The 27,279-nt window shown below is 43.1% G+C and overlaps 1 long non-coding RNA gene across 4 annotated transcripts in view; it reads left to right on the top strand.

The window, feature by feature from the left end:
* LOC308587426 overlaps window positions 1–27,279 on the top strand; it is a 153,381-nt gene that overhangs the window by 26,574 nt on the left and 99,528 nt on the right. For all 4 annotated transcript variants that reach the window (XR_014008362.1, XR_014008363.1, XR_014008364.1 and 1 more), the window contains one exon: window positions 2,725–2,839. This is a non-coding gene — a long non-coding RNA (uncharacterized lncRNA). The remainder of the gene's footprint in view (window positions 1–2,724; window positions 2,840–27,279) is intronic.

Here is a 27,279-nt window from a genome sequence, read left to right as displayed (position 1 = left end):
AGAGGATTTTTTCTTCTTCTCTCAGACCTGGAATAAATATGTATGGCTGACGTATCTGAAGTGGCGATCATGATTTTGGTAGATGCCCATCCAGAGCATGATTTGCCAGGTGTGTACATACACAGGTACACACACCATTGTTGGGACTGCCTATATCTGTTTTCAAATGCACACACTGCTTGATAATGCAGAATCAATTTTTGGAAGGAAGCCCATTTCTCAAGAGGTGCTTTTCATGGGCAAGAACTATGCAACAGATCTAGATTGTGGGTGGATTATGTAGAAAAAGCTAGCAGTTGATTCTAGAATAAAATGTGTGTATCCGGCCTGGTTTTCACTCACTTTGAATAAACAGGTGTGTAGCTTGGGGACGTTCCTCAAGTGATCTTTTTCACTTGAAGCCCTAGTTTGCAAGCCACTCTGCAGACCAAAATGAAGAGAGGGGGGGGGGCATATTGTTCCAGACCCAAACAGGGCATGCACAAAAGTTAAAGGCCTGAGAAGAGCTCACACTTCCTTTGCAATTTTCAGTGAGGAGAAACGCTATGTATGTCTTTGGTTATGTCTGTGTTTAAAAGGAAGATGTGTTATGTCTTTGTCTGCCACAAGGCTTCGTTTTGTTATAATGTGACAAGCCTGTTTAGCAGTGGTTACTCAGTGGTAGGTTCTGGCAGAGGAAAGAGACTCTTTGAGTTTTAGTAGGTGTGGCTTGGATCAGGCCAGTTCAAGCTAGAATGGACAGTTAAAAGTCTGTTGGGGGTTAACTGTGAAGGAGAGATGACTTGGATTGGGACTGATGAGTTGGTTGGGGATAAGAGGATAAGAGGGTGGGATGGGGCATTAGGAAAATTGACTTGAGGGCAAAGCCATTTGGAAGCTAAAGCCTGCAACAGTGGCTCCTCAGCTTGTGGAAACTGCAAACCAGCACCTGATACGTGTATCAGTTTTTCTTTATCTATATAAAATCCGCTTAATCAGCCTACTTTTAGGTTATCCTGTCTCTGGCAATGGAGCCCCTTTCACATCCAGGTGCAACTACGTTCCTCAGAGGTTATAAAGTCTTCTGAAGGAATGGGTGGCAGAAAATGAATTAAAAATACAGACACTTGTGTGTAGATAAAGAAGACTCAGGGATCAAGATACCTGACATTGTGGTGGTAGAGGTGGAAGCTCCCCACAGTAGGTATAAGAGCTATGACACTGCTTGCAAGATAATGCATGAATACCCTTGTTTTACTTGATGCTATTTCCTCACTCCTCATAAGAATAGACTGTTTGTAATGTTTATTCCTCATGGGAAGAAAATGTTTGTCGTGTCAAATAGTTCTTCCTAAAATTTCTGTGTAAAAGTGCTAATTATTCTGCTCTTTTCCATCAATACTCCTGGTACATTTGGGTTTGCTTTTATGTTTGTTTTTAAAGAAAGTCGTTGGTGGGGAGAAGAGAGAAGGCCATCAACAATAACAGCAGACAATCAAAAGTTGCTTATAAGGGCTGACCGTTGCTACATTGCTTGGAGTGATGGAATTAACAAGTAGCAGAAAATCCATACAAGATTAGTCTACTGCACAGGTTCAATAAAATACACCACTAACCAGATCTAGTCCAATGATGGCTGCTTTGGCATTTGATCATCTGTATGAAGGACGAATGAGCGGGGAAATAACCTAAGAACTACTCAAGGCCATATGAAAGAGGCAAACTGAAACCCACTTTCCTGTGACTAAACCAGGATTTCAATTCTACATGGGGCTACTTTTGAAGGTGACCCGGAAACTACAACTAATCCAGAATGCGGCAGCTAAACTGGTGACTGGGGGCGGCCGCCGAGACCACATAACACCGGTCTTGAAAGACCTACATTGGCTCCCAGTACGTTTCTGAGCACAATTCAAAGTGTTGGTGCTGGCCTTTAAAGCCCTAAACAGCCTCTGCGCAGTATACCTGAAGGAGCGTCTCCACCCCCATCGTTCTGCTCGGACACTGAGGTCCAGCGCCGAGGGCCTTCTGGCAGTTCCCTCATTGCGAGAAGCCAAGTTACCGGGAACCAGGCAGAGGGCCTTCTTGGTAGTGGCGCCTTCCCCGTGGAACACCCTCCCATCAGATGTCAAAGAGATAAACAACTACCTGACATTTAGAAGATATCTGGAGGCCCTGTTCAGGGAAGTTTTTAATGTGTGACATTTTAAAGTATTTTTAATCTTTGTTGGAAGCCCGCAGAGTGGCTGGGGAAACCCAGCCAGATGGCTGGGGTACAAATTATTATTATTATTATTATTATTATTATTATTATTATTATTATTATTATTTGCTTTGGAGTAGATTTGGTTAGGATTGCACTGTAAAGCTGCAATCCTATGTACACTTACACTTGAATAAGCATGCATTGGATCAGATTGAAAGGGAGGGAGGGAGGGAGAAGACTGTGGGGGTAAAATTCTTGCTCTTGTTCTGCAATTCCTTGTGTGCAACATGGCTTCCCTAATATTTGGCTGTCTGTCTTCAGATAAGGTGGCTTTCTTTTTCATTTCTGCATATAATTAGAAGAAGGCCATCTCCACATTTTGGAGGGTCTTTTGGTAATATTTTTTTCCATTGGGTCCTATTCCCATCCAGAAGATGCTCATGACACTAAATTAATGTCTATTCTGGAGATGTCATGTGCCCCAGGTTCAGTACAGAAACTGCAAACCAGTTTCTTATATTCTCCCCATTCTGTCCTAGGTTGGAAATGCTATGCAACTTCTTCCAAGATGTGCTGTCGACAGTCCAAACTACATCTCCTAGTCAGCAAGAAGGGGACACAAATCATATCATCTATCAGAGACTCAACGTCAAGGTAATGTGCACGACTGCTTCAGATAGCTGAAGTGTGGAAATGTCTTTTGCATTATTGTGAGACCAGTGAAAATCTCACTGGTTGAATAAGGAGGAGGCAGTTCTCTGATTCAAGAAAACGTTTGGCATGCCTTTGGAAGAAGGGTTAGGATAGTAATTTCACTTTATTTCTGTCCTTTCCCGTTGTTTCATTAAATTGAGTTTATCTCTTTGAAGCTAATGTACCTGCTCAAGAAATGGGAAAGAAAACAACTCCCATAGGTGTTGCAACACATCGAAGCCAATAGAGTAAGTTCCAGCAGCATGCTCACTGCTTTTGAAATGAAAGCCAGCCCTGAGAGTTGGTGTAGTCAGGGGGTGCCAGGTGCCACCTTTGGGCCCACACATGCCAGGATAAGACAAAGGCCAAGCTGTGTCCTTGGCCTGTAATCTCTACACCATTCCAGAGATTGGGTCTTGATCTGATAGGACCATTGTCTAGAGCCACTAAACGAGGACACAAATATATCCTCACAATTTTGGATTTTGCGACCAGGTATCCTGAAGCCATCCTGTTGCGAAATATAGTGACGGAGACCGTGGCGGATGCTTTAGTTAATTATATGAGTCGGTTAGGTTTTGCTAGTGAGATTGTCACTGATTTGGGAACCTCTTTTACCTCATGACTAATGAAAAGGTTGTGGAAAGTGTGTGGCATCAAGCACATAACTTCAACACCATACCATCCCGAAACAAACAGTTTGGGGGAAAGGTTTAATGGGACTTTGATCTGCATGATCAAAACCTATGCAGCAGAGAACCCCAATGACTGAGATTGCAAATTACAACCTCTTCTTTATGTGTATCGTGATATACCCCAAGAAAGTGTTGGGATACTGCCAGGGAGATAAAGTCCATCATGGCCCCAAGCCGTCTGCCGGACGATCCATTGATCTCCCGTAGGCACGCAGTATCAGCAATTAGCGACATGAGTTTCTAGAAAATATCTTGCCACATTCCAGAGCTCATGCACACTCTGTCAGCAGATAATTCACAGCAGAAGTTGCACGCAGGAGAGCATTATTTACAAGTTTTATTCAGCGTTGATTAGAACAAAGAAAAACATGACTGCCTGCATCAGTGTCTCCAGACACAGAGAGAGACGAAAGCAACAGAAAACATAAACATCCTGTGAACAGGAAATACGCAGACTCTGTGACTCTCAAAGCCTGCTCCCTTTTTAAGGTGGAACGGAAATATCCTAACAGAAAGTACAGGGTTTAGTCCTTTTGAGCTGTTACTAGGACGAAAAGTAAAAGGAACGTTAGACTTGCTCCGTATGAATTGGGAGGAGTATCAAGACAGAGAACCAGAGTCAGTGATAGACTACGTATACAATCTGCAAAATACATTGAAAAGATCCTTAGAGATGGCAGGGGAAAATTTAAAAGCGGCCTAAACAAAGCAGAAAACTTGGTACAACAAAAAGGCCAGAGTAAGAACTTTTGAACCCAATAGTGAAGTGTTTCTATTGAGACCAACCAAAGGAAATAAAATGCAACTAGCATGGGAGGGACCGTACAAAATCGTGTCCAAAATGAGTAATGTAAATTACGTAATCCAACAAGGTGAAGAAGGGTGTAAGGTGGTTCATGGGAACATGTTAAAGCCTTATATTAGACCAGAAGGTTGGACACTGTATGCAATACTTGAAGATCCAGATGAAGCCGATATAACATAATGGGAAGGGAGAGGGAAGCAACTGTGCAATCTACAAGAAATAAAGGTAGCTCCTACATTAACCCTTAATCAGCTGGTGGAGGTTAAACAGATCCTACAAGGATATAGGGAAATTTTCAGTAATACTCCAGGTAGAGCTAAGGGAGTTGTATGTCATATCGACACCAGGGATGCCAAGCCCATTGCTGTAAACCCCTATAGGATAACTGGAGAGTATGTGGGGAAAGTTAGCAATGAGTTAAGGGAGATATTGAAGGCAGGGATCATAACCCCTTCAGAAAGTCCCAGGGCAGCACCCATAGTGTTGTTAGACAAACCTGATGGATCTATCAGATTTTGCCTGGATTATAGAAAGCTGAACCATGTCACTAAAGCAGATGCATATCCAATACCATGTTTAGATGACCTGATCGAAGCTATAGACCAGTGTCATTACATCACCTGCCTAGACTTGACAAAGGGATACGATCATGTGGGCATTACAGAAACTGAAGCCGTACATCTGGGGCCGAACTTTTACTTTATGTACTGACCATTCACCCTTGCTGTGGCTGAGAACAATAAAGAATAACAGTAAGTTGATGAGGTGGGCCCTATTGCTGCAAGACTTTAATTTTACAATTAAAAACGTGAAAGGGTCCCTCAATACCATTGCAAATGCCTTATCAAGAAGACCTGCGTTTGAAGGTTAACCAGTGCACAGTTATAATTTTTCTGTAGTTAACTGAATACCTAAGATGTATCAGGATTTATGTATAAATGTATATTTTGCCAGAACAAAGTAATTGATGTACCAATATTATATAGGATGTGAAGGGTATAATAACAGGTTAGTAAATGTTTATTTGCATTAGATATGTAATGCTGATTGACCAGAAGAATAACTAGGTTAAGTTATCCCTCCTGAGTCAATCTTCTTAAGGGGGGATGTATGTGGTGTTTGCCCTCATATGTGTGTGACATCATACTGGGTTCATTGGGAAAGGGTTAACTAATTGTAAAATCACTAACCAGGGGGCAGAGTTAACTGTGTATAAGGTTTAAGCACAGAGGGTTTTTTAGAGAGTTAGAGTTGTTGAGAAGACAGTCTGGAGTTAGAAGAGACAGAGAAGATAAGTCTGTGGGTTGGGCTAGTCTGATGGGAGAGAGTGAGAGAATTTGTTAAGAGGAGTCAGTCAAACAGTCAGAAGGTATTAGGAAGGTCTAGGCCGATAAACGTAACGTTAAGATACTGACAGGAATATTATCTGAGAAACCATAGACTTGTTAATGTTTGTAAAATAAACTCTTTTTTTGGTTCACTTTTAACAACTGACTGGACTCGGTGTTTTACCAGAGAGTAACTGGTTGGTGGCAGTGGGGAAGCGAGCACAGTGGTGGCACAGGATCAATAGACCGTTAAACGTCCGGGGAACCTGTGTGATCGCCACATTCACAGTTAATTATTTACAGGTCTGTGCTTCTCTGTGCAATAGTATAGTATTTGTCTGACTCTGCTCTCAGTTCTTTGTTGCATGTATGTTGTGTGTGGCTATTTTACCAGCCTTCCATATGTGCACAAACGTGCACATCCGCATTGCGCTGAACCTGGAAGTGAACCAGAAAATGTCACAAAGGGGTGGAATGGGGCGGGGCGGGGTGTTTGTAAGCTTTTTCAATGGTGTTTCAAATATACGTGATTTCACTGACGTGTGCAGTGCCTCAGAACGTACGCACCTTGAAAATAGGGGGGTTGCCTGTAGTATGTACAAGCACTCTGTTAGTATAACATGCGTGTGACAAGCAACAGTTACTTAGATCAGTTTTGCGTAAAACACATGCATTCATGAAGAAGTGTCAATACGTACAATACCATGCGGGAAGATGTGAATTTCTGTGAAAATAAAGATGGTTGGAACATTCTCAGCCAGAAGCAAAAAAAGGGGGGGGGGCAGGATCACCTGTTCTAAAAGTCTATTTGTTTTGGGGTCAACTTGAGGTAGGACCATTGTTCCTTGGGCAGAGCTCATGCACTGCATGCAAAAGATATATTCCCCATATATCTAGACAGGGCTCGAAAATACTTGTATCTGAAACCTTGGGGAGCTTCCGCCAATTGGTTTAGATGATACTCAGTCTGACTCAGATAGGGATGCTTGCCAAAAAATAATATTTGCCGTTCTGACAGCAAGTGATCTGATCTGCACCTCTGAAACTAATGTACAATCAGAATTTAGTAGGGAGGTTATTGGGTTGTTTTTATTTTGATTATGTATTTTGTGGTTTTGTATTTTGATTTTATTCTGTAAACTACCCTGAAATAGGGCAGTATATAAATTCAAATTCTAATAATAATAATAATAATAATAATAATAATAATAATAATAATAATAGTCATCCACTTGCTTTCACATTTGCCACAATGTTCAAATGCGATTCTGATCTCAAAAAATCAACATCTTAAGAATTATTTGCTTATTTAAGAGACATTTAGAAATGTGTGTTGAGAGAAAAGGTATATTAAAATACGTATGCAAATGTGAATTTGAGCAGATTGCTGTAAAAACAAACAAACAAAAATCCACTGATCAATGTAGAAACATGAGAGACATGTAGGTCAACACATGCAAAAGTGACATGGGCCAAAGATGATTTTTTAGCCCATTCCTGGGATAAGACTGATTCCTGACCAACAATGTTGCTCCCACAACTTGGGACTGGGGCTGGCCGGCTTTTATCTGCCCTGAGGCACAGGGCTGCCCCGATCCTCTGGTGACTCACCTCTCCTAGCCTGGAGGCGAGCACTCCTGCGGGAACCTAGTTCCCTCCGCCTCTCTGCCCTGAGCCTCTGCAGCTCAGGAGAGGATGGAGGGTTATCTGACCCAGAGGCAATCTCAGCTTCCTCTGATGGGGCTGAGAGTGGAGCACCTGCAGGCAAGGGGTCCTCCATCACCTCAGGAGCCAGAGCAGACTCAGCTGATGCCTGCACCTGAGGATCCAGCACAGGTGAGGACCCTTCAGGCTCATGCCCCAGCCCCGGCTCAGCTGGTTCTGAAGGCAGGGAATCCTGTGCAGGCTGGGATCCCTCAGTTTCAGCATCCGAGTCTGAATCCCAGGCCATCACAGTGGTGCTATAGGAAGGAGTGTGGTAGAGCATCTGCTTTACAAACAGAAGATCCCAGGTTCAGTGCTCACCATCCCAGAGGAGGCTAGGAAGGACTCTTATCTGAAACCCTGGGGAACTATTGCCAATCAGTGCAGATGGTGCTGAGCTATAATAATAATCTTGATACAATGCGGAAATATTCATACAGTGGTACCTCGGGTTACAGACGCTTCAGGTTACAGACTCCGCTAACCCAGAAATAGTACCTCGGGTTAAGAACTTTGCTTCAGCACTTTTGTTAAGAAACCAGAAGTTTTTCTTTTAGGGATCACAGGAAAAGAAATAAGAAGAAAAGACTGTAAACTATTCCAGTATGCAGTTACTGCAGCAAGAACTTTACTGGCCCAGAAATGGAAACAAGAGGAAATACCGACGATTCAAGAATGGAGAATGAAATTGACGGACTATGCGGAACTGGATAAATTGACTGGGAAAATAAGATATGTTCGAAACCAAAAGTTCATCGAAGATTGGGGAAAGTTTGCAGATTATCTGAAAAATGTATGTGACGTGCAAACAACGCTAGTGGGGTTTCAAGAAGCACTGTAAAAGTTTAAGATGTATTGTTAAAAAGAAATAGAAAAGGGAGGGAAGACAAATGGCAATACAATGAGGGGAATGCGTATTGAAGAGTAACTACAGATGATTACCAGAGAAACTGAAGGAAGTCCAAAAAGAGTAATTTGTTAAAATTTGGATAAAATTGTACAACTGTGCTGGAAAATTAATAAAAAATTATACGAAAAAAAGAAGAACTTTGCTTCAGCATAAGAACAGAAATTGTGCGGCCATGGCGCGGCAGCAGCAGGAGGCCCCATTAGCTAAAGTGGTGCTTCAGGTTAAGAACAGTTTCAGGTTAAGAATGGACCTCCAGAACGAATTAAGTTCTTAACACGAGGTACCACTGTATGTGATTCAACCTGCCAGTCCTCTCCACACACACAGGCAGTTTTTGGCTTTCTTTATACTGGTGTGAGAAAAGGGAGCAAAATATTCTCGGTGGGTATAGCTATCAGATAGCTTGTGCTGTGATAAATGAAATCTCTCTCCCCCTAATTCTTCCTTAAGAATATTTTATAACTTTTTTGTTGCTGTTCAAGAAAGGGTAAAGTAGACCATTGTCCCATATTTTGTCTGTCGCCTGAGAGGTAAAATGAAAGGTGGGATGAATCTAGGTGGGGTGGAAATGAAAGGAAAGGCAAGATGAAAGCAATTCAGTTCCCCTCCCCTCCCCATCACACAAACATAATTCTTTGGAAGGTGAGCATTCAAGAAATAGATAGATAGATAGATAGATAGATAGATAGATAGATAGATAGATAGCAAGCACACTGGCATTCATATGGACCAAAAACCAAAACTATAAATGGCGTAACTGCATACCACATAGCAAAAATTGAATGATGCTTCCGAAACTTGGAGGAAACTTTGCTTGACTGATAAAATAAATATCCAATTCTGCAAGGGAAGAAGCAGTAACATGTGAAAGTAGTGATCCAGAGACACTGAGGCCCATGGGTCTGTTTCCAAAACTTCATCCTCCATTTTTCTTGTCTACCGTGAAACAAGAGGGGCAGATATCTTAAGAAGGTAAACAACCCAAGCATGAGGACTGAGCATGTTCATTGGCTGCAAAAATACTGTGTGCCTGTTGTGGGTGGGCAGGGAGTTAAATTGAAAACCACTGTGATGGAGAATGAAATGGAGTTTCTTGGGAAAAGGCATAGCTGGTTGGTTGGCTGGATGTTTGCCGCAGGTCCCAGATCTACCTTTAAACTAAACTCAAATATATCAGCTTAACCTAGTAGAGCCTACACAATGCATTATAAAGGTCAGCAGGCACATCCAGCATTTCTTGAGATGGATGAGAGTTGCACCTGAATATTGTTACAAAAGTTAGGTGCCACCCCCCGCCAAGCTACAGCAAGTATCCGTGGAGTTCCAGGCACTTACCCAGGGTCTGTGGTCCTTTGGAGAACTGAGATATGGTGGAGACTGTCATAGCTAAAAAATAATATGGTTTATTCACCTATTTACACCTTCAGTCTGCACTGGACTCCACTGCACTGGAGCCTTCAGCCAGCCTGCCCAAGATGGATCCCAATCCTTTTCCCCTCCCTCCTTCTTCTTCCCAGCCACCCTTGCTCAGGACTCACTTCCAATTACCTCACATCCAATTACCGTGGGTGGACAGAGACATCATCTGTTCACACCTCAGGGCAGGGGAGAAGAACAGTTCACTTGCATTGTCAGTAGTCTTCATTGACCCTATATTGTTTCTTAATTGCCCTCTCAAATCTGTAATACCATGTTATGAGAGGTGTCAGATGACCCTTTGAACTTGTTCAAGGAATGCGTGAGAGGAGTCGCACACAAAGACGGGGGGGGGTGTGAGGAGGGAGAGAGAGAAATCCTGCTCCAGCACTGTCCACACCATCGATGGGAGTGTGTCTTCCAACGGTGCATAAAGGTCCTCCAAACTGGCCAAATACACAATAGGAGACATGGCCAACGCACACATTAGCAGCAGATCATACAGCCACCATGTGCTCCCCCACCCATCAGTACATAGGATCAGTGCTTTCTTTCGGGGGGGGGCGCAGGGTTATACATACCCCTAAACATTTTGTGAATCTAAGTTTGGCCTCATTGAGGGACAGTATTTCAATATGAGTAGGAAAATGATAGTACAACTAAACAGTTTTTTTAAAAAAGCACTGCATAGGATCATAGGATTGTAGAGTTGGAAGGGACGCCAGGGGTCATCTCGTCCAACTCCCTGCTCAAACCACCAATCTTCTGGTTAACAGCCAGACACATGGACCCATTGTGCCACTGGAAGCTCAATGGTGTTCTTGTGCGAACGACACCCTTACCATTAAATGAATGTGTAGCTCTGAATCTTTAAAGGCATAAATGATGTATGGCAATCTTCCCCTAGCCATATTTCAAATCTCAAGCCACTTCAACACATGACATCTCCAAAATGAAGAAACGTCGCCTAGAAACGATGGCAAAATAAAAATGTATCATAATCATATGAGCTTATGGACATGGATGTATGTTTGATGTGCTTCTAAGGCAGAGAGACTAGGCAAGTTCATTGCAGATTTAGACAAACAGAGGCTTGGGTTATTCATAATGGGCGGATGGGGCGGGGCTGGGGGTTGGAAAGGGTCTTTTCTGCCTTCATTTCTTCCAAGCCTACAGGAGGGGAAATGCCCTTTTCGTAATAATTTATGACATGTCAGTTTTCTCAGGGTTCAGATCTATCCCTGTTTCAATTCCTCGACAGTGGAGGATCTGGAAACAGCTGTTTTGCATGACAAATTACACTGCTATAGTGAGCCTTATAATTAGGCTAGAATGTAGATATGCTGGATCCACAGTTAGGATGGAGGAAGAAAGAATTACAAAAGATTAATGGCAGTCTATTAAAATTCCAAATTCATCATCCCTTGAAATTTCCTCCACTTTATGGCAGAATGGAAGGTGCTTGATGCATATGTGAGACAAAAGCCAGTCGAGGCTAATCTGCAATGCTGACCTCATTGAAACTTAAGGAACCAAATACATTATAAATCATAATTACTTTTAGAGGGGGAAGAAACCCCTAACCCAAGATTTTAAGAGACCCATGCCTGTGAAATAAGAAACTGAAATTGTCATATATTATGTGTAAATAGGCAGTTGAATCAAGGTGATTCCAAATAAATAAGTCTCTGTTTTTCTCTTAAACAGCTTTGAGTAGCAAAACATGAAGAAGCAACTTTAGAGAATACACATTTATACTACATTTGAACATTACTAGTTCTTTCTTTTTTAAATTAATTTTAAGGTCCCCAGTGTTATGAAGGCTTCCATGTGTTTCAAGCTATGCATTTTTAATGCCTTTTATATTAGCTGGCCAATATCACAATGTTCAGTCTAATTACATAGGCAAACATGCAGCATTTGGGAAGAATGTTGAAACTTCTAGGTACCCACTATTTTTATTTTATTGTAACAATTTAATTGCATAAAAATCTACTTAACATTATTCCTATTTTTAAATAATAGTATGCCACTCACTAAGTACAGCAGATGGCATAAAGGAGATACTAGTGCTCTCATAGGTGCACATGGTAGAGCATGAGACTCATAAACTTCAGGGTTGTGGGTTCAAGCCCCACATTGGGCAAAATGCATTGCAGAAGGTTGGACTTGTGGTCCCTTCCAACTCTACAATTCTATGATTCTATGAAAAACATTTCTGCTTCTGTGGTCCCAACTAGCATTGCATGGTTATGCAATGGTCCTACTAACAGCCTGTCCTTGCATTCATTCTAAGGGGTGAATTTTGCACATTCATCCAAACCCAGAATTTCCTTCTTGTGTACATTCAGTAGGAAACTGCAATCAGGCCCCCTGATGAATGCAATGCAAGAAAAAAAGGGTGAATAATAACCCCCAAAATAACTCAAAGCAGAAGCAAGAAACAATGGGATATATACAAGAGATATGTATTAATCCAACGCATTTTGAACCCTACTGGTCCTTCTTCAGAGAATATTGGTTCAGTATTCAGATGTGCTGCCTCCTCTGTTTCTTAGTCATCTGAAACACGTTGGAGTGTGTGTGTGTGTCCCTCATTATTACTGTTTTTACCCTGGTGAATGTACCGGTATAATTACTCTTTACATTTTAGCTATATACTTAAAACATCTAGAAAATTTAACAACTTGTGAAGTAACTCTTCACACGATAATGACGCTCACTGGATGACATTAGAAAAGTCATCATATTTCTGCCAACCTCAAAAATTAAAATGTAAGAGAAATCAGCCATGCATCCTATGCTGATCTCTTTGGAAGAAAAGCAGGATACAGTGGTACCTCGGGTTAAGTACTTAATTCGTTCCAGAGGTCTGTACTTAACCTGAAACTGTTCTTAACCTGAAGCACCACTTTAGCTAATGAGGCCTCCTGCTGCTGCCACGCCGCCGGAGCACAATTTCTGTTCTCATCCTGAAGCAAAGTTCTTAACCTGAAGCACTATTTCTGGGTTAGCGGAGTCTGTAACCTGAAGCGTATGTAACCTGAAGTGTATGTAACCCAAGGTACCACTGTATAGTTACTTTTACCACATAGTAAAAAGTAGTAATACATGTATAATAAACTAAAAGATGTCAGGTGAGCCTAAGCTGGTCTGCAACTTATAACTATGTAGCTTCCTATACGACCACATTGACTTTTAAAACCAGCACTTAGTGAGAAACCAGGCTGATTTTGATCCTATGAATGATTCAGCACTCAAATAACAGGTCAATACAACTTTTTCAGGCTCCAAGAATCAAATTGGCTGAACTTGTGTAAGGCTTTGATTTATGAATGTGTGCCGATCGTATATGATGCTGATGAAAAATACTCTGCGAGTTTGTTCAAAAAGATGAAGACGAATGATACTAATCCTAGGAAAGCCCTAGATATACCTTTTGTAACCAACAGATTGAGGCTGGAGGTGCAACGTTCTTCCTGGGAACTGGACAATTCATGTTTACTTATCAGATACAAGTCAGAGTTGAGCTCAAAGTATGCCTGTGAAATATTTTTTCATGTCTCCTCTATGTACAGCCAATGTTAAAAAGAAAAGGAGGGGGGATTGCCAACCTCAGTGCATTGAATTTCTCTAATTCCCACAGCCTAATTTATCCTGAAGTGATTATAGCTTGATGATTGACTAATTAGGAATACTCATTATAATTTTCATCAGCTGTTTGTAAAGCATTATGTCTGAGCGATTTAATATAAATTGCTTGATGAACATTTGCTCAAAAGCAACATGCAAACAAAATGAGGAGGGAGAGGGAGAGGCACACGATATTTTTTCCCTCTCGTGATGATGCAAGTGCTTGTATTTTGTAACTATATTCATCTGGTTATATCTCTGTACAAGGAAATTTCAAAGGGAAGCTTTATTCAGCCAATAACTTCCTTATTGAGAATGCCTGCCGGAAGGAGAAAACGAGGTGCAAAGAGCCAGAAGACCATTATTGAGACTCACAATTCCTCTAAAACAAAGAATCGGCAGAGAGCCAACGCCATCTGCCCTGGCTCAGAAACAGAGCGGGTTGAGGAAACCGAGAAATTGGAGCAAATAGAACAAACAGTGAGTAACAACGTTGGGGGAACCTCACCCCCCCTTAAGGAGGATCTCAATGACCCGACCCTCCTCCTCCCAGAGAAAGCTAATCCGTCCAAGAGGGCAAGAACAGGAGCAGGAGGGATTCCTCCCACTCCTAACGCTGACCCACCCATGCCTCTAGAAGGCAGAGGAGCCTGCTTTCAACCAATTCGGGATACGCACCCCTACCAAGAGATTTGCATGTTGTCTGCAGATACTATGGTTCTGGTTCTCCAAAGACTGGATGAAATCCTCACCAGAATAGTTAACATTGAGAAACAATTGGATACTAGTTCCTCCCCTTTAAATGCCCAAGGGATGATAAGAAATGACTCTGTTAACAACTCACCAACTCAAACTATGGATGAAGTGAGGTCCTGTCAAGTCTTGCAAACGAACCAGATAATGCTTGAGATTCACCGATACACTCATAGGTGGATGAACCGCAGACAAATTACTATGTCCTTGTCTCAGCTCTTGAATTACCATTACCGAAATGTAGATCTAGAAAATTTCCACTTCCTGCCTACCTTGAGAAACACCATGCGCCTATTTATGACCTTTAGGTCATCAACCCTCCCATCTCGACTCATGGAGATAAAGGATACTCTATGGTGGTCCCACTCTCTCCGCCCAGTGAGGGTATTTAAAGACGAAACAAGGAGGCAATTGGTCCCTTGCATAGAGTCAAAGCTAATGCGGATAAAGGAAACCAAGCTCAACACTAGAAATACTAATTGCCCGAAGGAAGAAAAGAACTCTGTAAGCCTAGAATTACAAGACCTGAAGAAGAGGCTAATGAGTATAAAGACTGAGATTTCTACCCAAAATATAAGGACAGTAGAGCCTAGAGCACAATATTTAAAGACGTCCAATAGCTCTTTATCCCATAGAAAGACATCAGTGCAACTCCCTGTTCCCTTTTCAAACGACACCAAATTAGATGAGGAATTTGGCACCTCCGACATTTCTATGGCAACAACACCTAAAGAATTCTATGTTGCTGACAATCTGGAGATATCCAGCACCAACTCTACATCTGGACCTTTGCCTAATGTTCCAAAAACTTATCAGAATGATCAGCCTTCTCTACTGTACTCCTGGCAAGACAGGATGGACAGATCTTCCGAATTCGAATCTGGCTCTTTGTTGGCCAGTGATCCACATTTTATAACACATACCTCATTAATACTTCCACAGCCACAGATAGAACCAACAATCCTCCAATTAACCCAGGAGGGAGAGGGGGATTGACAGTTAATGAAACACCATGGGACTGTCCCCCCCGCTTGGGGTGCGGTTGGTTGGGTTTTATCTTCTAGGGATACTTACCCTATCAGACCTCCACCTCTTTCCCATACCATTTTGACCCAGGAGTCCTGGCCCAAGGATGACTTGTTATTGAGGGGATGTTACCCATCTATTGGGGAGGCTAGTATGGGATCTAGGATTTCCACAATTGAAGGGCTAGGGAGGAATGGCGGTAGGGCTAGATATCTCTATCGGCGAAGGGTTTCGAGATGCAGTGATCCTCGAACCCCTTCCAATCTACGCCCCATCCCAAGGGATGAGGGTAGGGAAAACAAGGATTACACACCTCCGTCATTGGTGCTGTGCAATGCCAGGTCCATAGGCAACAAAACTGCCACCATGCGTGACTTTTTTGTCTCGCAGGGGATTGACCTGGCTTGCGTGACGGAGACCTGGGTACGGGAAGGCGAAGTAGTCTCCCTACATGAGATAACACCCCCAGGTTTCTCTGTCCTCCATCAATCGCGGACTGTAGGTCGGGGGGGAGGAGTAGCATTGTTATTCCGGGAGGATTGCTCTTTCAGAGCTCTGCCATCACCGGCGATCTCTGGCATTGAATGTGTTGGTCTCGTGTGGGGCACCAAGGAGAGCTTGGCTGTCTGGCTGGTGTACCGACCACCCAGCACATCTGCAGCCACCCTGTCAGATCTGCTGGAGGTGGTGGCGGGCTGGGCCTTGGAGTTCCCAAACCTACTGGTTTTGGGAGACTTCAACGTCCATGCCGATGCCGCTCCCTCCTCACAGGCTCTAGACCTAGTGACTTCCATGGCAACACTAGGGCTCTCCCAGTTTGTTTTGGGCCCCACTCATCAAGCAGGCCACACGTTGGATCTGATCTTTGGGGCTGGCATAGATGTGATCATGCTCCCTGCTGTGAAAGTGCCATGGTCTGATCACTACGCTTTAAAAGCCAAGATTGACTTCCCGCTCCTCCCCGGCTCGGGTGGCGAGCCTATTTGGGCTCGTCCGCGAAAACTGATGGATCCTGATAGATTCCGACAAGCCTTGCGGAACCCTGCTCCTCCTGGCGACTCATTAGATGACCTTGTTGAGGACTGGAATAACCGGCTCTTGGCAGCCATTGATGAGATCGCGCCTAAGCGCCCTCTGCGACCCCGTCGAAACCGGGCCCCTTGGTTTACTGAGGAGCTCCGGAAAATGAAGCAGGATCTCAGACGGCTAGAGCGAGTATGGCGACGGACTCGTGACGGAGCCTCAAGAACATCTTATAGGACGCTTATGAAAGCCTATGAGATGGCTATGAAAGCTGCTAAGAAATCTTACTTTGCAGCTTCCATTGCATCCGCTAGCTCTCGCCCGGCACAACTTTTTAGAATAATTAGGTCAATAACGTCCTTAGGAGGACAACCAAATTTAAGCACAAATTCGACCCACAGCTGTGAGGCATTCGCGAGCTTTTTTGCGGAGAAAGTCCTGTTGCTCCGCCGTGACCTCCCTGCCAATTTAGACACAGTGACTGAACTGGAGGCCCCTCGACTGACTTCAGGTCCAGTGTTGGACCATTTCGATCGGATACTCCCTACTGATGTGGATAGATTCCTCCAAGTTGGTAGGCCCACCACCTGCCTCCTTGATCCGTGCCCGTCTTGGCTGATTAGGGAGTGTCCAGATGTTGCGCGGACCCCCCTGGTTGAAATTATCAATTTGTCCCTTGACACGGGGACATTCCCAGGGGAACTGAAGGAAGCAGTGGTGCGTCCACTCTTAAAGAAAACTTCATTAGATCCCTTAGACCTATCCAATTACCGCCCAGTTTCAAATCTTCCATACCTGGGTAAGGTAATTGAGAGAGCGGTTGCTGAACAGCTTGGTAGGTTTCTGGAGGAAACATCGGCATTAGATCCATTTCAGTCCGGTTTCCGTCCTGGTTTTGGGACGGAGACGGCTCTGGTTGCCCTAACAGATGATATTCGTAGACAACTGGATCGAGGCGGGTCAGGACTGCTGATCCTTTTAGATTTGTCAGCAGCCTTTGACATGGTCGATCATGATCTTCTGGACCATCGCCTTGCAGACGTGGGGATACAGGGCATAGCCCGTAACTGGTTGTGCTCATTTATCTCTGGTCGGGGACAGAGGGTGGCACTAGGGAGGGAAATGTCGTCACGCCACTCCTTGGTGTGTGGAGTGCCGCAGGGCGCAATTCTCTCCCCAATGCTTTTTAACATCTTTATGCGCCCCCTTGCCCAGATTATCCGGAGCTTTGGGCTGGGCTGTCATCAATATGCTGATGACACTCAGCTCTATCTACTGATGGATGGCCACACCAACTCGGCCCCTTACACACTGACCAGATGCTTGGAAGCTGTGGCTGGATGGTTTCGTGGGAGCCGATTGAAACTAAATCCTTCGAAGACAGAGGTCCTATGGCTAGGTCGGGATAGCATGGGGATGAGGGACCAACTCCCTTCTCTTGCGGGGGCCCAATTAGTGCCATTGCCTTCCGTTAAGAGTTTGGGTGTAATCCTTGACGCCTCCCTTTCCATGGAGGCGCAAGTCACAGCAACAGCCAAGGCGACATTTTTCCACCTTCGCCGCATCAAGCAGTTGGTCCCTTACCTTTCCCGCCCCGACCTGGCCACAGTGATCCATGCAACAGTCATCTCCAGGCTTGACTACTGTAACTCGCTCTACGCGGGGCTGCCCTTGAAGCTGTCCCAGAAACTCCAGCGGGTACAGAATGCTGCAGCGAGGCTCCTCACAGGGTCTCTGCCATGGGAGCATATTCATCCAGTGCTTTTCAAGCTGCACTGGCTCCCGGTGGAGTACAGGGTCAGATTTAAGGTGCTGCTTTTGACCTTTAAAGCCCTTCACGGCCTAGGACCCTCGTACCTACGGGACCGCCTCGCCTGGTATGCCCCACGGAGAGCCTCAAGGTCCATAAATAACAACACCCTAGTGGTCCCAGGCCCTAAGGAAGTTAGATTGGCTTCAACCAGAGCCAGGGCCTTTTCAGCACTGGCCCCAACTTGGTGGAACGCTCTGTCTCATGAGACCAGGGCCCTGCAGGATCTGATCTCTTTCCGCAGGGCCTGTAAGACAGAGTTGTTCCGCCTGGCCTTTGGATTGGAGCCAATTTGATTCCCTCCGCCCCCTTTTTCTTTTTTCTTTTCCTTCTCCTGCAATGAGGCTCCATTTTAATATTTTAATGTTCCATTATTTTAATGTTGTATTTTATTTTTGTTTTTAAGTTGTAATCACTCATCTTGTTTTTATTATTGCTTGTAAGCCGCTCTGAGCCCGGCCTTGGCTGGGGAGGGCGGGGTATAAATAAAAAATTATTATTATTATTATTATTAAACTTCAAATACACATTATCTAGGTTTATGAATACACTGACGTCTTCCTCAATACCATTTCACCCTGCATATGTTCTTTGTCTCTGTGAAGTGTTAAGACTGTCTCGATTTGTTTTATGTGCAGAGAATTTACACAATGCAGAACTGACGCTGTGTGAATGATTTGTGGGGCAACTTAGAAAACATGAGCCCTGGTCTTCACAACATAAATGCAGAGAAACAAATTGAAAAGTGTGAAATATTTTTGAGTCAGATTAACACAGGGTCACTACTAGTTTCAGCTGGGCCAGGCAAATCGACCAAGAAAGGTTGTAGTCCCATGTCTGTGAATGAAGCAATGCATATCCAAGCCTTTTGCAGACTAGACTAGTAAAATCCAGAATCTGAAAAATGGTTCTGCCACACACTGATTCGTCAGGGAATAGGATGTGTTATTGCTAATCCACAAAAGGAAATCTCTTTTGCATGTTAGCATGGAAGTGACCTCCACATCTCTAAATATATAGTGTATGAATATATAGATACTCTGTATCTCACTGTCTGCTTGTAAACAGCTCATGTCTCTGTAATTGCCATTCAAAAGCTGTTTCAAATTCAGTTTTTATACCAGGTTGGTGGAGGCCTTGAAACTATTTCTTTAAAAAAAGGTCTCTTTTACACATGAGACTTCAAGAGGTCTTGCTTCCCTGGGTTTGTAATGCAAATGGCGACACTTCCTCTGGCATGATGGTCATTCATATTGCAAATATTTCAACCAATCAGACATTTGCATGAATAATGTGGGAAAGGCTCAAAGGTGAATCTATTGCATAAATACTTCCTTAAATTATCCTAAGAGGCGTTATACTTTTCTTTTTTAAAAAAAGCCACATCCCAGCTTTCTGGCACCCTGGGGATGCTTGAAAAATGGCACAAGGGCAGAGCGGATGGGTGGAAAGAGGCCTTAGAAGAAGCAGAGGCACCGGAAAGCTTTAGAGGCCAGCTCCTGCATTTCTTCAAGATCAAATTGTCAAAGAAAGTAAAAGTAGCTTGTTTTCAGAGCATTAGTTGATTGCTTTTTTAATACACCCCCCATGACAACTATAGCACTGTTACCAACACAGGTCAAACTCTTCCATCCTTCTATAAGCAGAAGGATCTGTTCCTTTGGCATGCTCAGGCCCACGCAGTAAATTATTTCAAGTTTCTGTGTGTACCATCTCAGACCCTCCAAGTGTCCTTATTTTCCAGGGACAGTCCTGGATTTACAGGAGCTGTCCCAGTTTCTGATTTGATCCCAGAATGTCCCACTTTTCCTTTGTTGTTGTTGTTTAGTCGTTTATTCGTGTCTGACTCTTCATGACCCCATGGACCAGAGCACACCAGGCACTCATGTCTTCCATTGCCTCCCACAGTTTGGTCAAACTCATGTTGCTAGCTTCGAGAACACTGTCCAACCATCTCGTCCTCTGTCGTCTCCTTCTCCTTGTACCCTCAGTCTTTCCCAGCATCAGGGTCTTTTTCAGGGAGTCTTCTCTTCTCATGAGGTGGCCAAAGTATTGGAGCCTCAGCTTCAGGATCTGTCCTTCCATTTCTTCCCCTTCTATTTGCCAGGAGGTGATCGGACCAGTGGCCATGATCTTAATTTTTTTGATGTTGAGCTTCAGACTATATTTTGCACTCTCCTCTTTCACCCTCATTAAAAGGTTCTTTAATTCTTCCTCACTTTCTGCCATCCAGGTTGTGTCATCTGCATATCTGAGGTTGTTGATATTTCTTCCGGCAATCTTAATTCCGGTTTGGGATTCATCCAATCCAGCCTTTTGCATGATGAATTCTGCATATAAGTTAAATAAGCAGGAGACAATACACAGCCTTGTCCACTTTTCCTTAGGACATCCCTATTTTCATCAGAGAAATGTTGGAGGGCATGGAATCTGTTGCAATCCTACACCCACTTTCCTGGGAGTAAGCACCATTAAACTTAATAGGGCTTACTTTTGAAAAGAAATGTCTAGGATTGTACTGTTAGTCTACTTGCCAAAAATAGAAGCACTCATGAGAAATAATCCTGCCGGGTATGCTTCTTGAAGGATAAACAGATGGACTCATGGGTTGAATGATATTCTAGCGCAGGACCTCTTTTTAAGAGGATCAGGAAAGCCAGGTGAGTAGTGCATCTCCCACTGTCTCATTCTCTGTCTCCCTGAACATTAATATATCATTCCTGGCAGAAATGACAGATCCCTGCGGCTCAAATGTATTTTTTGCAGAGCAAACTTTCCCGCCCCTATTGTTAATAGCCAACATGAAACCAACAGACTTGTAATTTTTTAACTCCCATCTAGTCTGGCCATGTGTCCTGCTTTGCAGGGGACAGTTTCCTATTAGAAAGGTTTCTCTGTTGTTGTTTTTTATGGCTATCCTGTCTGGTTTACAGATCAAGAATAGTAAAAAGGGAGAACAATGCCCTAGCCCCTAGACTTCCTACATGTCCTTTGAACCTAAGCCTTGTTTGAATAAAAATGTCTTTGCCTGCTGGCAGTAGGTCACCACAGAAAGGTCTCTGTTGGTGCTGAGAGAAGCAGTCCTCTAGAATTACGGCCTATGCATGGAAATATTCTTATAACTTCAGAATGGCACTAACTCATAATGGATATTAGTTTATCGTGAAATAACTTTACTAAAATCAGTGGGGATTTAGCCATATACAGCTGATGTGCAAACTAAAAGTGCTTTTTAGGCTGAAACTATTTAAACTCAGGCCTGCCCCCATATTGTAAGTGTGGGGAGGGTATGCTACTGTTTTTGAGAGCAAAGGAGTATGTGAATAAGGGGGATACCTCCAACCCCATCTGCCTCACCTCTGCATAGCCTGCCTCAATGTTCCCTACAACTGGGCTCCAAAACTGAAGTGAGCCCATGTGGAAGAAGAGCACCTGTGGGCAGTGATATCTGGTGCCTATTGGGACAGGTGGTTCAGAAAGTAAGGAGTCCAACAGTAGATGGAGCCAAAGCGAATGACAGGCAAAGGCAACTAATGCTAGTTTTGCTGCCATCTTCCTCCCTGCTGAGTTCTACAAGGGACAACACTGAGATAAAGAAAGAGGAAGCTGACCAGTTTGTAAACTTCTGGACCATTTGCAAAGGAGAAGACAGATAGGTGCGGACTGGTTGAGGGTCAGGCCAGAGGTTGTTGGGCAGTAACCATTAGAGCCCCAATAGAGCAGCCTTCACTGCTGGTTGGGAGCAGCTATGAGGAATTTAGCTGTAAGAGCAGGGAGGATGTCCATTCATACCATATGTTCTAAAAATTGTATGTGACTTGGGCAGACCTGAGTTTAAACAAGCAGTTCCCTGAACATCACATGTCCTTTGAGCCTAACCCTGCTGTAACTCTTTAATCAGTTGGAGATGGAGATATATTTAATCAGTTTAAGATGGAGATATATATCTCCAGTGCTATCAGAAGTAAGTCCCATTGATTTCACTTGGTGCTAACTCCCACAGGTTAGTGAGCATAGGATCACAGCTTTAATCTACAAAAGTCATGTTTTACTAGGATGCTGGAAGAGAATATTTTATAATCTGTTGAGAGTGTTGAGAGCTGTTACGGAAACCAGTTTCATTAAATGCTACATTTCAGAATATTTTCTTCTTCATTTGCACTGAATCCTGATTTAATACCATAATCAAAGAGAAATAAAGGGATTGGCTTCTTAAGCTGTGTGCCACTCTGAGAAATGGTTTGTTTCAAGCCAAGATGTTAAATTCCTAAAGCCAAGTTGAGACGAAGTCTCTCAAGGGCATATAGGGCAGGCTGCAGCATGAGCTATTTGACACTCTGGAGCTCATCCAACAGGATAAAATGAGGCAAAAAGAATATTCTGTACACTTTTGATCTGTACAGGATTTCCCATATATGTGTGGAGAAACAACTATTTCAGGGTGTTGTATGAGAGGCTAAAAGGAGACTAGTTGAAGTGTTCCCACAAAATAATTTGTGAAGTCACTAGGGATCGGACTAAAATGATTTTTCTACTGTGGAGATGTAAATAGAGGTCTTGGTGCTAGGGTTTGCAATATAGATTTATAGGCAGACAGTTTCAATGCTCTAGAAAGCATCAGCATGATTCAGACAGCTTCCTGCTCTCCAACCTTGCATGTGTAGACTGCACAGATACGTACCTCTTAGACCAGTTTTCTTCAATCTGGTGTCCTCCAGATGTTTCAGACTACAACTCTCATCAGCACCAAACAGTATGGCCACTGGTCAAGGATTATGGGAGTTCTGTTCCCAAACATCTGGAGGGTGGGAAGGGGGAAAGCTGGCTTAGACAACTAACAACATTCTAGTTTATAAATGATGGCTGTGGTTTGGGGAAGCTGGCTTAGACAACTAACGAAATGCTAGTTTATGAATGATGACTGTGGCTTCCTTTACCAGGTGAGCCCTTTCAGAGAAGTCAGTTTCACTTTATTCCTACACTTTTTTGATAGCTAAAGCTCAACAGTTGGATTGAATTGATTGTCTGAATCCACTGAGTGTCTTTCTTATTTCTTCCTGGTAGACAGGAGTTTTCTTCAACTGGAACTTTCTGGAACTTAGTTCCAGAATGCCTCAGGTGGGCGCCATTGCCATTCTAAGAGAACAAGGGAGGCGTTCGTGCTGAGTTCTGGCACCTATTTTTCTAGAAAAACAGCACTGCTGGTAGAGATATTTTTAGCCTGGAGGTAACTTTCACTGTTCTAGATCCTAGCTTGGCTTTTCTACAGAAGATTACATGAATTAACTCTTTCCAACATACATTTCCACATTTGTTTTCTCTTGGAAATATCTTATAATGAGACCAAATGTAAAGCAGCAAGAAACATTCATATGTTGAAACTTGAAATTACATTTTGAAAACGTGTAAGACAAATTTCTCCCAGAAGTGCAAGGTTCCACCACTAACTACCATGCAGCTACCTAGCAGTCTATTCTATATCAAAAGATACATTAATCTAGTTCAGTACAATCCAAATGAACATTGCAGTGAAGGTGCAAACAGCTCCCATTGAATATAAAACCAGAGAGGAAGGCCACAGTTTGTAATCCTGCAGCTGAGACAGGACATACATATGTCATATTTGTCCTGAATCTTTATAGCTTGAACTAGGTATTAATTGACTAGAGGCCACACCCCTGAATGCTATATCTGACCAATTAAAGGGATGGTAATTTTCTGAAATGTTTGACTTCTGCTAAGCCAGGCTTCCTTAACCTCGGTCCTCCAAATGTTTTGATACTACAATTCCTATCATCCCTGACCACTGGTCCTGCTAGCTATGGATCATGGGAGTTGTGGGCCAAAGACATTTGGAGGGCTGAGGTTGAGGAAGCCTGTGGTGTTTCAAGCTGTGGTGGTATGTCAGTCATCTTATGATCCTCTGGGGAGTCTGTGGACCAGTCATCAGAGTCTGCTGGTAAAGGCATCTCTATGGGATTCAGACAAGCAGATGTAGGCTCTGGTACCCTCAGCTCCACATAGGATGAAGTGTGGTGGGCCCATCTCCTCCTCAGGGTTGCTATCATCGGAGGACTCTACCTCCAAGAAGTGGGCCTATGACAGTTTTGAGAATTAGGGAGGGCAAATGGGGAAATCGAGAGATGAAAGTCAGGAATTAAAGCTACAATCCCTATCTCAAGTCCATAATTGTTTGGAACTAAATATCATTGAAACCAATAGGACTTACTTCAAATTAAGCATGGATAGCATAAGGCTTTGAATCCTACAATGGATGTAACAAGTGGCTTTTCATTATTCTCTATCTGCTGCTATAGTGAGTTATCACTAGATACGGTTGTCCTTGGCAAATTGAAGGATGTATTTCTTAAGAAAAAAAGATTATACTGAAGCATCTCCACTTAAAGCAATTATTATATTGGTCCCCCCTACACTGCATCAACCTTCAAAAGCACGTTTGAGCTCCTCATTTTGGAGTATATTGCAATTTAGTATCAAATGAAAGGTGCTTAATAGGCTTAGGCTCTGGAAAACACAGCGGGGTTTAAAAACCTTAAGGAGGGAAATCTCAGCTAAAGACCTAATTTAAGAAAATGTCATAACTAACAAATGAGTGTCTCACGTATTAAGTCTTGCCAAATGTGGTCTCAAGAGAGTAAATGAGGTTCTGCAGGATGCTCTGTGGCCATCATTTGCAAATCTGTCCGCATCAAAACTTCAGGAGATGGGTGGTGTTAATACCCCCATGCTGCAGTAGAGAGAAAGCATTGAGGTTTGCCAATGTTTATGAAATTTTCACAGATTTTACCATAAACAGACAACTGAGAGTAAACAATTTGCCATCCCGATCCAAATCTATCCCCTGCAGCAATACTACCTAGCGTGTCAGTTGCCCATTCAAGAAGCGAAATTGGGGTTTGAGCAAGCAGCATTTGTGTTGATGGCAGGGATGATAGAGAGATTCTATTCCATCCACATTTAAATGGAAACTGACCTAATTTGCACCTTCCAAAACAATACCAGAACTGAAACACTGCCACCTTCACAATTTGCATGGCTCCAAATTTTGCAGTGCCAAAATAATGCATACAAAAAGGCAAATGCCAGGGGAAAGTGTACATAAAAATGCATATATTGGTAAAAAAGACATTTAAGCATGCATTAAATTCAGGAAAGCTGCTTTGCAGAAATGCATATTATAGGCAAAATTGCATACAAACATGTATATCCCTGATGAGTTGCATAAGGATGATGATGGTGGTGGTTATTATTATTACAATGTGATGTGGAAATGTAGAACCTGACCTGATCTTGACCTGAACTCAAGATAGGAAAAAGAGCTGAGAGAAACCATAACTGACCTATGCTGGTCAGTGGTGATAAGGGGAGAGATGGCTTTGTCCTACTGTCCATCAGTTTCTCAACAAAGTGGTCAAGACAGCTTGCTAGTGCACACCATATTTTAGGGATTTTTATAAAAAAAATATCCTAAATGATAAAAAGAAGAGGTATGTACTGCATTACAGCACAATGAAGCTTCATTAAGCTATTTATATTATTACGGGGGTAGAGAATGATGCCCCGTCAATTTTATTGACAGCAAAGATTTGGCAGTTATATATGTATGTGTAAATGGTGGAGTTCCCAGGGTGCACAAGTGTTTGCTGCTAATGGTAAGTAAAAGATTCAGAACCTCATTTTGCTTGATTGACAAGGCAGATCAGAAAGGGAAAGCACAGGATGCTACAGGAAAGGAGCGAGGATGCTGAAATGGAAATAATGTTTCCTGAATGCATCTCTTTCATCTATAAGAGCTGGTTCAAAGTAAGGGAGGCTGTGAGGAGGAAGTCAAAGTATCATGCCAGACTTCGAAATGCATTCATTAGCCTCTTGCAAATTTTGATTTATGAGAGGAAAAAGAGAGGGACTCCTTTTTAATAGGTCAGTCTTCCTGTTATGTACTGAGTTGAATAGGATCCAAACTGCAGCAGTCTGATTGGTCCTAGAACAATAGGATCCAAATTGCAGCAGTCTGATTGGTCCTACAACAATAGGATTCAGAATGCAGCAGTCTGATTGGTCCAAGAACAATGCAGCAGTATGATTGGTTGGCAGGAACCACCCAATCATGCTCCAGATATAAGTGAATCCACAACCTGATTGGCTTACAGTAGAATTCCAGAATTAACCAATCATGTGCAGCCCATTGTGTAAATAATGTATATAAAGCAGATACTTTGAGGGGACTTTCATTCATTCCTCCTCACTACTATGAGCTGAATAAAGAGCATGAAATCACTTTGCGACACTGAGTATATTTCACTTCCTCTTAGTACAGGGTGTATGTGTGTTAGCAACTTTGCTTTTATTACTTATTGGCGACAGGCTTGAATGACAGTGCTCACTGGTACATTTAATCAAGCAATTCAGTTCTTAGCATAGGATCTAGTAGTTATAAATAAGTAGTCAAGTGTGGTCCCCTGCCACGAGAGTGCTAAGGAGAGAAATGGTAGTCTGTTTACACACACTCTCATACTGATTTGTGAAGTGCTATAATGAGCTGCTCATATAGAACTGTGTATGATTTCATTTCATTACCTTAGACCGGGGTAGGCAACCTAAGGCCCAGGATGTGGCCCAATCTCCTTCTCAGTCCAGCCCACAGACAGCGTGTTTTTACAGTGGTACCTCAGGTTAAGAACTATATTCGTCCTGGAGGTCCGTTCTTAACCTGAAACTGTTCTTAACCTGAGGTACCACTTTAGCTAATGGGGCAACCCGCTGTCGCTGTGCCGCTGCCACACGATTTCTGTTCTCATCCTGAAGCAAAGTTCTTAACCCGAGGTACTATTTCTGGGTTAGTGGAGTCTGTAACCTGAAGCGTCTGTAACCCGAGGTACCACTGTACATGAGTAGAATGTGTCCTTTTATTGAAAATGCATCTCTGGGTTATTTGTGGGGCATAGGAATTCATTCCTTTCCCCCCCCAAAATATAATCCGGCCCACGGCTGAAAAAGGTTGCTGACCCCTGCCTTAGACTCACATCTCCATCTGCAGAAAACATGCAATTCACTTCATGACAATGTTGGATCCGTATTAGACTCACTTCATAGAATAGCCATAGAATCATAGAATTGTAGAGCTGGAAGGGACCGCAAGGAACATCTAGTCCAACACCCTAGATGTAGGAATCTTTGGCCAATGTGGGGCTGAAACCCAGAACCCTGAGTTTAAGAGTCTCATGTACCAGCTGAGCTAGGTTGAAGAGCCAATGAAAGTAGTGCCCCTCTTTCAGCA

This window comes from Podarcis bocagei (genome assembly GCF_964188305.1).
Source record: "Podarcis bocagei genome assembly, chromosome: 5".
Lineage (NCBI taxonomy): Eukaryota > Metazoa > Chordata > Lepidosauria > Squamata > Lacertidae > Podarcis > Podarcis bocagei.
Note: the sequence above shows the minus strand (reverse complement) of the source record. Positions and strands in the feature narration are given on the sequence as shown.